Source organism: Tupaia chinensis, unplaced genomic scaffold (genome assembly GCF_000334495.1).
Source record: "Tupaia chinensis unplaced genomic scaffold, TupChi_1.0 Scaffold000682_1, whole genome shotgun sequence".
Lineage (NCBI taxonomy): Eukaryota > Metazoa > Chordata > Mammalia > Scandentia > Tupaiidae > Tupaia > Tupaia belangeri.
Genome location: NW_006160205.1, coordinates 372,970 through 385,570, shown reverse-complemented (window position 1 = coordinate 385,570; position 12,601 = coordinate 372,970). Strand labels below are relative to the sequence as shown.

The 12,601-nt window shown below is 41.1% G+C and overlaps 1 long non-coding RNA gene across 2 annotated transcripts in view; it reads left to right on the top strand.

Annotated features, from left to right (window-relative positions):
* Nucleotides 1-9,182, top strand: part of LOC102496341 (uncharacterized) — a 14,067-nt gene extending 4,885 nt beyond the window's left edge. The window contains exons 1-3 of one of the 2 annotated variants that reach the window (XR_336263.2): nt 497-640; nt 4,739-4,843; nt 8,872-9,182. This is a non-coding gene — a long non-coding RNA (uncharacterized LOC102496341). Of the gene's footprint in view, nt 1-496; nt 641-4,738; nt 4,844-8,871 lie in introns of those variants that run through there. The other variant, XR_001371276.2, reaches the window with a different exon arrangement.
* Nucleotides 9,183-12,601: the final 3,419 nt, after the last annotated feature.

The following is a 12,601-nucleotide window of genomic DNA, read 5'->3' as shown; positions in this document are numbered from 1 at the left end:
CCCCCCCCCCCCCCATCCTACCGCTCTGAAAGGCTCATTTATTATTTCATTCATTTCCCTCTGCAAATTATCTCTGCACCCCCCCTCTTTTGTATCAGTCATAACCTATGTTCTCAAAGTAAAATGGTGAACAAAACTAGCATCTCTGTCCTCGAAGACCTTCTATTTTATAATGAAAGAAGCCAGCACATAAGAGAAGTTCTGTGAAAACAGGTATGGGGGACCAGCAGATGGCATTAGTGGTTATGTCGCTAGACTCCCACATAGTCGACTGCTCTTCAAGTCCTGGACCTGTCAGCTAAAACCTCATGCCAGGCGCATATGTGTGCATGCCCAAAGTCCTGAGAGGAGAATGGAGGAGAAGGGATTGAGGTGTGGCCTCCCCCTGGGGGGGTGATTTCTTGCTTTCTGTCTCTCTGTTTCTCTCTGTCTCTCCGGCAAGCCTAAGTAACCTATAGCAAGAATCTCTTAAAAAAAAAAAAAAAAAAAGGTAAGAATGGGGGCCATGTGGTAGTGCAGCGATAAAACACAATGCCCTGCTAAAGCTCACCCACAATAGAGTTCCAGGGTTGCTCTGGAGACCTCCCTAACTACGCTGGACACACGCATGCCCCAGATCTTGGGCCAGCTGACACTGGAGGTGGGTTTCAGCGAGAAGCCCATGTTGAAGATACCGTTTCTCTGTCTCTGTCATTGATAGAAGAAATAAGTAAACCTTCAAAGAGAGAAATGTGTGATTACTATGTATTGAACTTTTTTTTTTTGGGGGAGAGATTTTCGCTATAGGGCGTGTGCACTCGCCAGACAGACAGAGAGAGACATTAGAGACAGAAAGTGAGAAATCATCCCCCAGGGGGGATGGTTACGCCACAATCACTTCTCCTCCATTCTCCTCTTGGGATCTTGGGCACGCACGGCGCACACGCGCCCGGCGTGAGTTTTAAGCCACCGGGTCCCAGATACGAACCGAGGTCGACTACGTGGGAGTCCAGCGACATAGCCATTAGGCTAAGTGCTGGTTCTCTATGTATTGAACTTTCACAGTGCTAGACAGTGTCATCTCATCATGCCGTTAGCTCTTTTTTCTTTTTGGAGAGGTTTTTGCTATAGGGTGCGTGCACTCACCAGACTGAGAGCAACAGAGAGACAGAAAGCGAGAAATCACCCCCCAGGGGGGATAGCCACACCACAATCTCTTCTCCTCCATTCTTCTCTAGGGATCTTGGGCACGCATGCATACGCAGCCGGCATGAGTTTTAAGCCACCGGGTCTGGGATGAGAACCGTGGTCGACTACATGGGAGTCCAGAGACATAGCTATTATGCTAACTGATGGTCCCTTCATGATGCCATTCACTCTTCACACCGACCCTTAAAAGGAGTATGGAGGAGGCACAGTGGTTGTGAGTGGACATATATTGCCTCAGCTTGAGTCCCACCTCTGCCACTTGCAGCTGTGTGATCTTAAACAGGTTGCCTTCTCTTTATGTGCCTCCTTTTCTTTCTCTGTAAAATAGAGATCCTACCTTATAGGGTTGTTGGGAGAGTAATGATTTAATGTATTTGTAGCTTGGCACTTGGTCCCATTTTACAGATAAATATATCATACACTGACCAAACAACTTGTCCCAGTCCATTTTGCTCATAAAACACAGGAATGAGAATTCCAAATCAAGTCTCTGCCCCTGTAGAATGTTCAGTTACCCACAATTCTGATTTGTTCTTCAAGCAAAGTCTCTTAATCCCTTGGAGGATCAGTTTCTTCATCTACAATCTGGGCATGCATCATACCACACTGCCTCCGTCTCAGTCTGTTGTGAAATTCAAATGTGAGGAGGATATTAAAAGTACTTTGGAAACTGTTAAGCACTATGGAATACAAGTAGCTATTATTATTGATTTTTTTTTATACATACCACTTTAATTTTCCTTTTGCTGAATCCCATTTGTTTATTTGTCAGATAACACTTTCTGTTTAATCTTTTGTGCTCGGATTAGACCCGTTAGCCTGGGAGCCTTTTGGTATTTCCTTATAATCCTTTGTTGACCAGCCCACTTTTTTTTTTTTTTTTTTTTAAGGATTTTTGCTATAGGGCATGTGCGCTTGCTGGAGAGACAGACAGAGAGAGACAGACAAACAGAAAGCAAGAAATGACCCCATAGGGGGAATGGCCATGCCACAGTCCCATCTCCTCCATTTTCCTCTTGAGATTTTGAGCATACATACACACACACACACACACACACACACACACACACACACGATTTTTAAGCCTCCAGGACTCAAACCACAGTTGCCCATGTGGGAGTCCAGCAACGTAACCATTACACCATCTGCTGGTTCCAAGCCAGCCCACTTTTTGAAGATGATTTCTTCTGTTAGTTCTGCTGTAAGTGGAAGAGGAAATATAGAAGAGAGGAACTTGACATCATCTACAATTTGGGTTATTTGTTGAATGTCTTGTGAAAGTTTTAGTTGTACGGGCAGAGGGTACAAACTTTCAGAAAGCAAAGCAACAGAATTTGACATGAGTAAACCTAGTAAAAGGGGAATTGATTAAAATGATAGAGGACATCTTAGCAAATCTACAATAGCCAAGCATAAATGCACTTTAGGGAAACCAAGTTATGGTCCCAGAACCTTTTCTCCTTGCTAGCCCTAGCGACCTCCTATGGGTTTTAGATAACCCAAAAGTGGCCCATCCTGTCATATAACTTAGAAAATGATTTTATCCTGGAAAAGTCAAGTGATTTCACAAAAAGAAACCATGGGAATTCTGTAACTCAGTTCATAGGATTCTATTTTGACCTCTATTTCTTAAGGATCAACCCAAGTCCTTCTCAATGCACAGCATGAGGGGAAGTAATCAATTTCCCTCTTTTCCAGCATCATCCAGTCTTTGGCATCCATGGTACTGCACCATCTAAAGAGTTCTGACCACGTCACACTTTTGAGAGCCCAGACCTAGATCACTTTCTTTTGGGGAATGTAGGGAGGAGGAATGACTCGTCCCTAGTAAAGTCATACAAGGACATAGAAAAGGTCTGAAATTACAGAGCGCAAGCAGAGCTGTCCTAAAATAATTATCAACATTAGAACAGACCCAAGAGTACAATTATATGTAGATCTCTGCATTTAAATAGTGTAAGTTCTTAAGCCAACTGGTTACATTGGTAAGGGAGCTGTATCCCACTTGGTCACTGGTAGTTCGAGTCCTGGATCAGGTAGCTTGAAAAACACATTGGGCACATGCCCAAAATTCCAAAAGGTAAAACGGAGAAGAAATTACAGCATGACTGTTCCTCATGTATGGGATGGGGAGGTGGGGGACAGTGTGCTTTCTTACATTCCCTTTCTCTTATTCTGTCTCTCTCCAGTGAACACATGTACCCTCTAGCAAAAATTTTAAGAAATTAAATAATTTTTTATGGTAATAAGGGATGATCAAAAGGAGAGAATTCTAAAGAGTGCCTGGTGACCTTCCCCATTGTTGTTCCTCAGGCTTTAACAGTGTTCCTTCATATTAAGAAACTAAAGCTGACATAGCCTCTTGTCTCTGTCCCTCACACTACACCTGAAATATTATTCTGCTTCTCTACACAGGCTAACTGGCACATGTGTTCATTTGTTTATATGCCTAAAGACCTTCAATAGGCAGCTCAGAGGGAGCATGCTCAGAAGAGACTGAGAGCGAGCCCAAAGGGAATAGAGAAAGAATGTAATGGTGTCATTAGCCAATGAATTGGCTCTCCAGAAGTCAGGTGTCTGTCCTTGCCTGAATCAGCCAGGATGGGGATAGTGACCTTTGGAAATTTTTTTATTATTGAAGACATTTGTGAGTTGTGCACCTTTCCAAAATTTCTCTATTTTTAGTAATTTCTGGAATTTAATTTCCCACACAATATGTCCAGTTCTTATCTCTTCCCTCAACTCCACAAGACAGGTAGTTAAGGATCAGTTATGTGATTCCTGTAGTTATTAGGGACATTCCTAAATGTAGCAATGTAAAGATTACTTTATAAATATGCGCTAATCTCTTTGTGAGTGGAGTGACTCAGAATCTTACATACTCAAAGGTTCTCTCTTATCAATAGCAAGTCTTGAGCACACTCAGGCTGACATTTTGAAAACAGATTTACGTCGGCTCTGTGTTTTGTACATCTAGTCAACCAGCCAACTCTGTGATCCCACTATACTTAAACTCCAAACATGGAAGAATTCCTGTGCCCCAAGTAGTTTGAATTTAGAGTGGATGGTGACATATACACATTTTCCATATTTTGTTCAAGTTTTGATGTAAAATCAATCATTAAATTGGCTCCCAGAGACCAAAACCAAAACAAAAACAAAAATACCCTTCTAGAGCTCTTCTGTTACTATTGCGTGTAAAAGTTTTAGCTGCGCTCTTTCTAACTTCCTTTTCTGGCAAGGTTGTGTCTAGCAGCTACCACTCAGGAAGGCATTCTAATTGTAGCACTAGCTTAGCCAAAAGGCCATGTTTTTGCTTTAGGGTAAACTTGTTAAAATTGGGAACTCCGCCAGGGTCATCCATCTAAGAACATTGTGAAAGCATTTTAGGGTTGTTCATCTAGCTACGGTCTAATTAATTTTCAAATGGACAAAGTAGCTTCTTAGGCCATGTAACAAGCATTTTCATTCATTTAAGCAAGCTGGATTTGGCTCAGAGCAGGGTCACGAGAAATTCTAATGGCTCCTTTTCTTCTTTGTGTGCCCCCAGGAGAGCTTGCGTTGATGTCAACAAAGCAAGATTTGTGCTTCGGGCAATTGGAGTAGAATCAGTTTCTGGAGAGCCAAGTTCTTTGACTTCCCCTAGAAGGAAAGGGTATGGAATGGAGCATATGGGAAGGCTCTCTAGGCCCTTTTACATTATTGGATTTAGCTACGCTCACATAATGAAATTGTTGAGATTGTTTAAACCTTCTGCAGGGACTTCTGTTAGCAGGGAAGAAACTTGTACTAAAGCCATAAGAAGATTGTATTATAGATATAATGGAATCTTTTTTATCTTTTGCCTGGTTTTCTACACAGGGACTAACTCTCCCCCTCCTCCCCACTGTCCTCCCTCCAGGCATGAAGCCAAAGGTCTCTTTAATTTCTACTTAAAATTTCCCATGGTCACTAATACTGTTCTCCCAGATGGTAGTTTTTATAAATTAATAAATAAGACAAAGCCAATAAAAGGTTGTGAATTCTTGAATGCCTTTTTTTTTAAGGTGGTTATTTTGCAGAGTAAACATAGTAATATTTCTAGAAAGTGTGTTACTGAATCTTGTGGACAATGTTTTACTGATACCATTCAAACATGAGTAAAATACTGTACTTATTTTTGCCTTGAGATGTCATGATTGAATTTGGCTTGAATATAAAAATGCAGGTTTACTTGCATCAGATGAAGTCCTATGAACGGTTGAATTTGTAACACTTTTCTATTTTTATTTAGAATTTTTGAGTGGGAGTGGAATTTTTTTTTATTTAAAATTTTATTTACTTTAAATTTTCTAGGTTTTCAGCAATTACAAGAGAGTTTTTTGTTTTGTTTTGAAACAGAGAGAAAGAACCCAGATGTTAGAAACATTAGTCAGCTCTCATACTGTCAGGACAGTTTAACTATAAAAAAATGCACCTTGAGACCAGCAGTTGGCATGGTGTTTAAAGTGTTGGACTTTTACATGGCTGACCACAATTTGAGTCTCAGACCTGAAGACTTGTTCTCTCACTCACTCACTCACTCATTCTCATTCTTTCTCTCTCTCTCCCTCCTCTTGTCAAATTAAAAAATAATAACAAAATTAAATGAATAAATGTTTTTAAAAAATAATAATGTACCTTAGTGGACACTGTGTGTTCCCGGACAAGGTTGTCCCATAAGAAATGGTTTGGCCATCAGAAACCCTCCACCCCTAACATTCATTTTGAGTGCAGTGTTGGTTAAGGCTCTGGACCCTACATGGCTGACTCCATAAAGTCCCGGACCCAGCCAGTAACATGAAAACATCCTCTTGTGTGTGTGTGTGTATGCATGCGTGCGTGCATGTGAACATGCATATGCCCAAAATCCTAAGAAGAAAATGGAAAAGGAATTGTGGTGTGGCCATCCCCCTGAGGGATGATTTCTCACTTTCCATCTCTCTCTCTCTTTCTAGTGAGCCTATGAGCCCCTTAGCAAAAGAGAAACAGAAAATTCACTCTTTGTTCTAACACCTGTGAAATGAAAGTGACAGCAGATGGGTTCCCTTGCTGCAAGTTTATAAATAACAACCTTTGTTTACTTGGCCTCGTACTTGGTTTTGTCTTTGACAGATATATCCACAGCTTAGAATGATACCTTGCCTTAAGAAGGCCTGAATATTTCGGGGGGTGATTTCTCATTTTTCCTCTCTCTCTCTAGTGAGCGCACATGCCTAAGGCAAAAACCTCTCAAAAAGAAAAAAAAAAAAAGGATTGAATATTTGTTCATTCAACAAAATATCTGCTGATTACCTACAAGGTGCTAAGCACTATTCCCAGCATTGAGAATAGATAAGACATATAATTTGCCCTCTACCCAGGTATGTAAGGTGAATCCAAGAATTTTATAAATCATAGTAATTTATCTATAACAATGCTTACTGTGATAGAAGCTTCTTTTGATAGCTTACAGAGAAAAAATACTTTCTCTTTTATAAGTAAGACCAAATATTTCAACATCATACCATAGACTACTTGCAATAGAGAAGCAGTTCTTATTGTTTTCACTGTAATCATATCACCACTCTGTTTGTGATTAAAGAGGCATCAGGCTTTCAAAGAAAAGAGTAAATTAGGGCTCAGCTGCAGTGGTAGGAGTGGTAGGGCACCACCAATATGGCTGAGGTCACACGGGAGGTCTGGTATCACATCCCAGACCAACCTGAGCAGGCTGGATATAGTAGCACCCTCTTGCAATGCTAGCTAGCAAGGAGGCTGAGGCAGAGGTTTGCAAATGCAAGACTCTGTCCAAAAAAAAAATGCCCATCTCTCTCTCTCATTTTAAAAAATTATTTTTTTCATGAGAGAGAAAAAGAGACAGAGACAGAGACAGCAACTGAGAGATAGCACCCCTAAGAGAATATTGATCATATGATCTAGCACCTAACTTTAGCCAGCCTGGGATTATAAGCATGTGTCTGGAGGACTCAGGCAAGTCTCTGGATATAAATCTGGAACCTTCCCATTTATGTCATTGTTGTGGAGTGTCACATTTTACCACTGTGTCACATGGAGACTACTGCCCGCCCCCTTTTTAAAAAGACTGAATTAGTTTTCCCTGGTTAGAGAAATAATAGTTTTTCTTTTTTAACTTCTAGACCTATAATGTAAATTGCACAGTGATATATATCAACAATATTTCTCTTTAACCCACATTTTATGTTGTGTTCAAGATTAAATGAAAAAGGATATTCTCATAAAGCCAGCAAAAACAAAAGTAAGATTTTATGCCAAATATAAACATATTTCTGTTTAGCAAATAGCAGGAGTATATAAAACATTCTCATTTCTCACATAACAAAATGTTCTATGCTTACTGTATTAGTTAACAAATTCAAGTCTGTTTATTTTGCTTGAAATTCTACTTCGTCCATAAATTAGAGCATTACACAATAACACCAGAAGGACAATATCACCATTGTTTGCTTTTACAATCATTTCAGCCCACAGAATTTTGTTCCATTGTCATCTGGCTGTCATCGAGCCTTTGTTGCTTTCCTCTTTCCAGGGTGTCCCTACTAATATCGTTCAAATTATTTAGACACTCCACAATGTTTTTGCTATCAGTGCAGACTTCTGAAGAGTTAGAGCCCTGGTGTGATGACCAAATAACCCTTGACTATTTATCTTTCCACAAGTCATTATTTCTCCAGCCCTGGAGAAGCTGAGTTGCAGTGTGTACACTGCAGGGGGAGAGAAGCTTCTCCTACTGAAACTGGTTTGTTTCATTGGACAATGAAGCCCTTTCTGTTTGGCTCTGTCTATGGCCATGTACACAATGAGATGGTTCAGGCCAGGGGGGAAATTTGGCAGCTCACTCGTTTATAACAATGATACCCAAACTTCCTAGAGTAAGAAATTTTTGAGATCCCCCCAAAATATTGTTGTACACTTATTACCATATGAAAAGGAAGTCTCTCTAGTTCCCCAGTTTTTCTCCTTACAATTACATTCTCTTATTCACTCTGTCACTATGTATTAAGTGCTGCCTGTGTGTGAGACATGGCGTTTGCCACTGGAAATGCAGAAATATATGGGACAGGCTCAGTTCTTGCCCTCAGGGAGCTGATGGCCTACTGAGGGATACAGATGTTTCATTTTTTTTAAAGACCATTCCTATATACATACACATGTAATACATGGTCTCTTTTCCTGTTTTGTTTTGTTTTGTTTTTTTGCAATGGGGCGAATGCACTCCCTTGGTGGGGGGGACCCACACCCAATCCCTTCTCCATTCTCCACTTGGGATTTGGGGCATGAATGCACACATGCCTGGTATAATTTTCAAGATGCTGGGTATGGGACCTGAACTGTAGTTGGCCACGTGGGAATCCAGTGCCTTAACCACCGCGCTATTTGATAGCCCCCACCCTTTCTCATTTTTTTTTGAATATAAAGGTGACTTATTGTACATATGCTTTTGTGTTTTTGTGTTTTCCTGTAGTGGTATAGAGAATGTGTATTTATTACCATATAGAGCTCCTTCTTCCTTCCATATAGCCCTCTGATTTTATTTCGGGAATGACCTCTTCCTCATTTTGCATACTCTTATGGGATAATAAATCAGGTCACCTGTCCTGTGGTAGCAAGGGCTAGGTATGTGACCCATGTTCTTTTCTTTAGAGGGAATCTCAGCGCGAACAACTCCAGGATGGAAACAACACTTGAAGGGCATTGCCCACACCCAGACAAGATGATGGGGCCCTCCCCGAGGCCAAGTGGTCTGGAGCTGCTGGTCCCTGCTCTGCTCTCCAGCTTCCTGGCCATTCCCCAGACCAACTCAAAGTTCCCCAAATTATTTCACTTTTTCTTTTGTAAGCCAATTTACTTCTGTTGTTTGTAACCAAAGATATTTAACCGAAGACATACAGCAACACAGCATATAGAACTTACTTTAGTCCTTGCTAGTACCTGTCATTCCTTTTTATTGATGTGTCACAGTTTATTCAACCAGCCCCCTGTAAGTGGATGTTTAAATTGTGTCTAGTGTTCTGTTATTAAACATTTCAGAATATACATCTATACGAAAATGTACATTCTTGGATTTCTACCTTTGGACAAATGTGAATGTATTTTGCGGGGAGATAAATTTCTATAAATGCAATTGTTGGGTCAAGAATTTATACATTCTAAATAACATCAAATAGCTCCAAAGGCTCTCAGTAAGAGTAGAAACTACTGATTCAGAATTAAAATAATGGGAAAAAATGACAGTTATTGGTAATAATTCTTTATAGTCATTAGGTTGAAAAGGTAATTTTTTTAAGTAGCTATAGGGTGTGTGTGCTTGCCAGAGAAAGACAGAGGGAGAGACACAGAGAGAGGCAAAGAGAGAAGTCACCTCCCAAGGAGAGATGGCCAACCTGTAATCTCTTCTTTATTCTCGTTGGGATCTGGGGCACGCACGCACACACACATGTGACTTTTTCCCATGTGGGTCTAGAACTTGAATCATGTCCTTGACCAGGTAGGATCTATCTGCCTTAACCCACTGTGCTAAAAGCCCTGAAAAGGTTGGTTGGATGATTGGTTGGTTGGTTAGTTAGTTAGTTTTAGGTTTTTGTCATTGGGCAAGTGCGCTGGCAGTAGAGAAGACAGAGGGAGAAGTGAGACATTATCCCCAGGGGAGGATGGTCACACCACAATCCCTTCTCCATTCTCCTCTTGGGATTTTGGGCATCCATGTACACACGCCAGAAGTGATTTTCAAAGCCGGGTTTGGGACTTGAGCTGTGTGAGTGAGGATGGCTATGTGAGAATCCAGCACCATAACCACCACACCTGATCTGCTAGCCCCAGAGAAGGTCATTCTTAGTGAATTTAAGAAAAGTAATACCTGGGACCAGCAGTTAGCATAATGGCTATGTCCCTGGACTCCCATGTAGTCTGCGGTTCCAATCGGTGGCTTAAACTCATGCCGGGCACCTGTGCATGCATGCCCAAGATCCAGAGAAGAGAATGGAGAAGGGATTGCGGCATGGCCATCACCTCTGGGGGGTGATTTCTCGCTTTCTGTCTGTCTGTCTGTCTGGCAAGTGCACGTGCCCTATAGCAAAAACCTCTTCAAAAAAAGAGAGTAATACCTGCAGTAGTTCCTACCCCTGCCATTTGCAATTTCACCTTCGATGGTTCAGTTCCCGAGAATCAACCATCATCTGAAAATATTAAATGGATAAATCCAGAAAATAATTAGTTTTAAATTGCCCTCCATTCTGAGTAGCATGGCAAAATCTCGAGGCGTTCCGCCTGAACGTGAAATCACCGCTTGGTCCTGCAGCTGCGCCCTGGGGCTCCGGGGTGAGTCGCTCAGCGTTGTTACAGATCTCGCCCGCTATCGTGATGCTTGTTCACAGAACTCGTGCTTTACCTCACTCGGCTACAGAGTGCGAGGCGCGATCCTGGCCTTTTAGAAATGCCGTAGAGCGCTTCTTTTGACGGAACAGTTGAAAATTCCTAACTTAAAAAAGGAAAAAAAAAAAGTCATTTTACTGAAGTCGCTTAGAACTATGGTAAGGATGACTTGAGGTTTAGAATAGTTGTATTTTCCTTATGATCTAAGTATGTTACTTTTTAAGTTGCCCTTTTTCAATGCCAGTAGTGGTTTTTTTTGTTTTTATTTATAAAACTAGAGGTTTACTGAGTTCATGGTGTGAAGGTCTAAGGTCCAGGGCCTGTAGCTGGTGGATGTATTGCAGACAATTCCATCATGAAGAAGAGCGCAGAACAGAGTGGCCATCCATGAATCTCTCTACCCATAGTGTTTTTTACTTAAAATACCGTTTGTGTTATTTCACAGATTTCATTTTATTAATTTACATAGCATATCTTTTTTCTTTAAAAAAATATTTTGCTTTTTGGGCCAGCAGGTTGTATGGTGGTTAAGGAACTGGCTGGCTATTATGCTTCAAGTCCCAGACCTTGATGAATCATGCCAGACTGTGTGTGTGCCGCCCAATATCCTGGGAGGAGAATTGAGGAGAAGGGATTGCAGCATGTCTACCCCCTGGGGGAAGATTTCTCACTTCCCTTTCTCTATCTCTGATGAGTACATGTGTCCTATGGAAAAGAACAAAAACAAAACAAAACAAAACAAAATGCTTTTAATTTGTTATATGTAGGTCTTTTAAATACTATATGTGTGGGATTATTTTTTATATCCAGTCAGATAGTCTGTTTTATTTAAATGGGGCTTTTTTTTTTTTTTGGAGAGGTTTTTTTGCTATAGGGCGCGTGCGCTCGCCAGACAGACAGAGACAGAGAAACAGAAAGCGAGAAATCACCCCCCAGGAGGGATGGTCACACTGCAATCCCTTCTCCTCCATTCTCCTCTCGGGATCTTGGGCACGCACGCACACGCGCCCGGCATGAGTTTTAAGCCACCGGGTCCGGGACGCGAACCGCGGTCGACTACGTGGGAGTCCAGTGACAGCCATTACGCTAACTGCTGGTTCCTAAATGGGGCATTTTGTACATTTATAGATAATGCACATTATTGACATATTACAGACTGTTTTCTCTCTGGCCTGTCTTTTTGCATTATTTTGAATGAATTAAATTGAAAGTCTATATTTTTCTCTAGGAGTTTAGAAGTTCTACTTATATACTTCTGGCTTTTTTTCCCCCCAGAGCGTGCATACACTCACCAGAGAAAGAGAGAAATAGAAACTGAGAAAGAGAGAAAGCACCCTGCCTCCCCCATGGGGTATGGTCATGCTGTACTTTTTTCCCTCCAATTCTCTATTTTATCAGGATTTTAGGCACACACACACACACACACACACACACACACACGCAGTATGTTTTTTAGTGTAATTAGGGCCAGGATTGGACCCACAATAGGCCATGTGGGATCCAGCTTCCAGTGTATAGTACTGAACAATGCACCATGGGGCCCACCCTTTATTTTTGAAGTTTACATGGTGGTTATTATCTTTGACTTATCAAAGTCTGGTATTATTTTTAACCAATCTTGAACCTTAGTGCTAGCTGCTTTAGTGATATTTATTCCCAACTGATTAATAGGAAATTGTATATTATAATTATGTATTTTAAAACCAGCAGGACATCAGTATTATTGTTATGTATATTTAATATTCATTCGGCAAGATCTACATATTTACCATTTTTGTTGCTCTTCATCCTTTCTGACATCTCTGTTCATTCATCTGGGATAATCTTCCTTCTCCTTAAAAAATACTCTTTAAGGGACCAGCAGTTAGCGTAATAGCTATGTTGCTAGACTCCCATGTCGCTGGACCATGGTTCAAGTCCTGGACCCGGTGGCTTAAACTCACACGGCGCACGTGTGCATGCGTGCCCAAGATCCTGAGAGGAGAATGGAGGAGAAGGGATT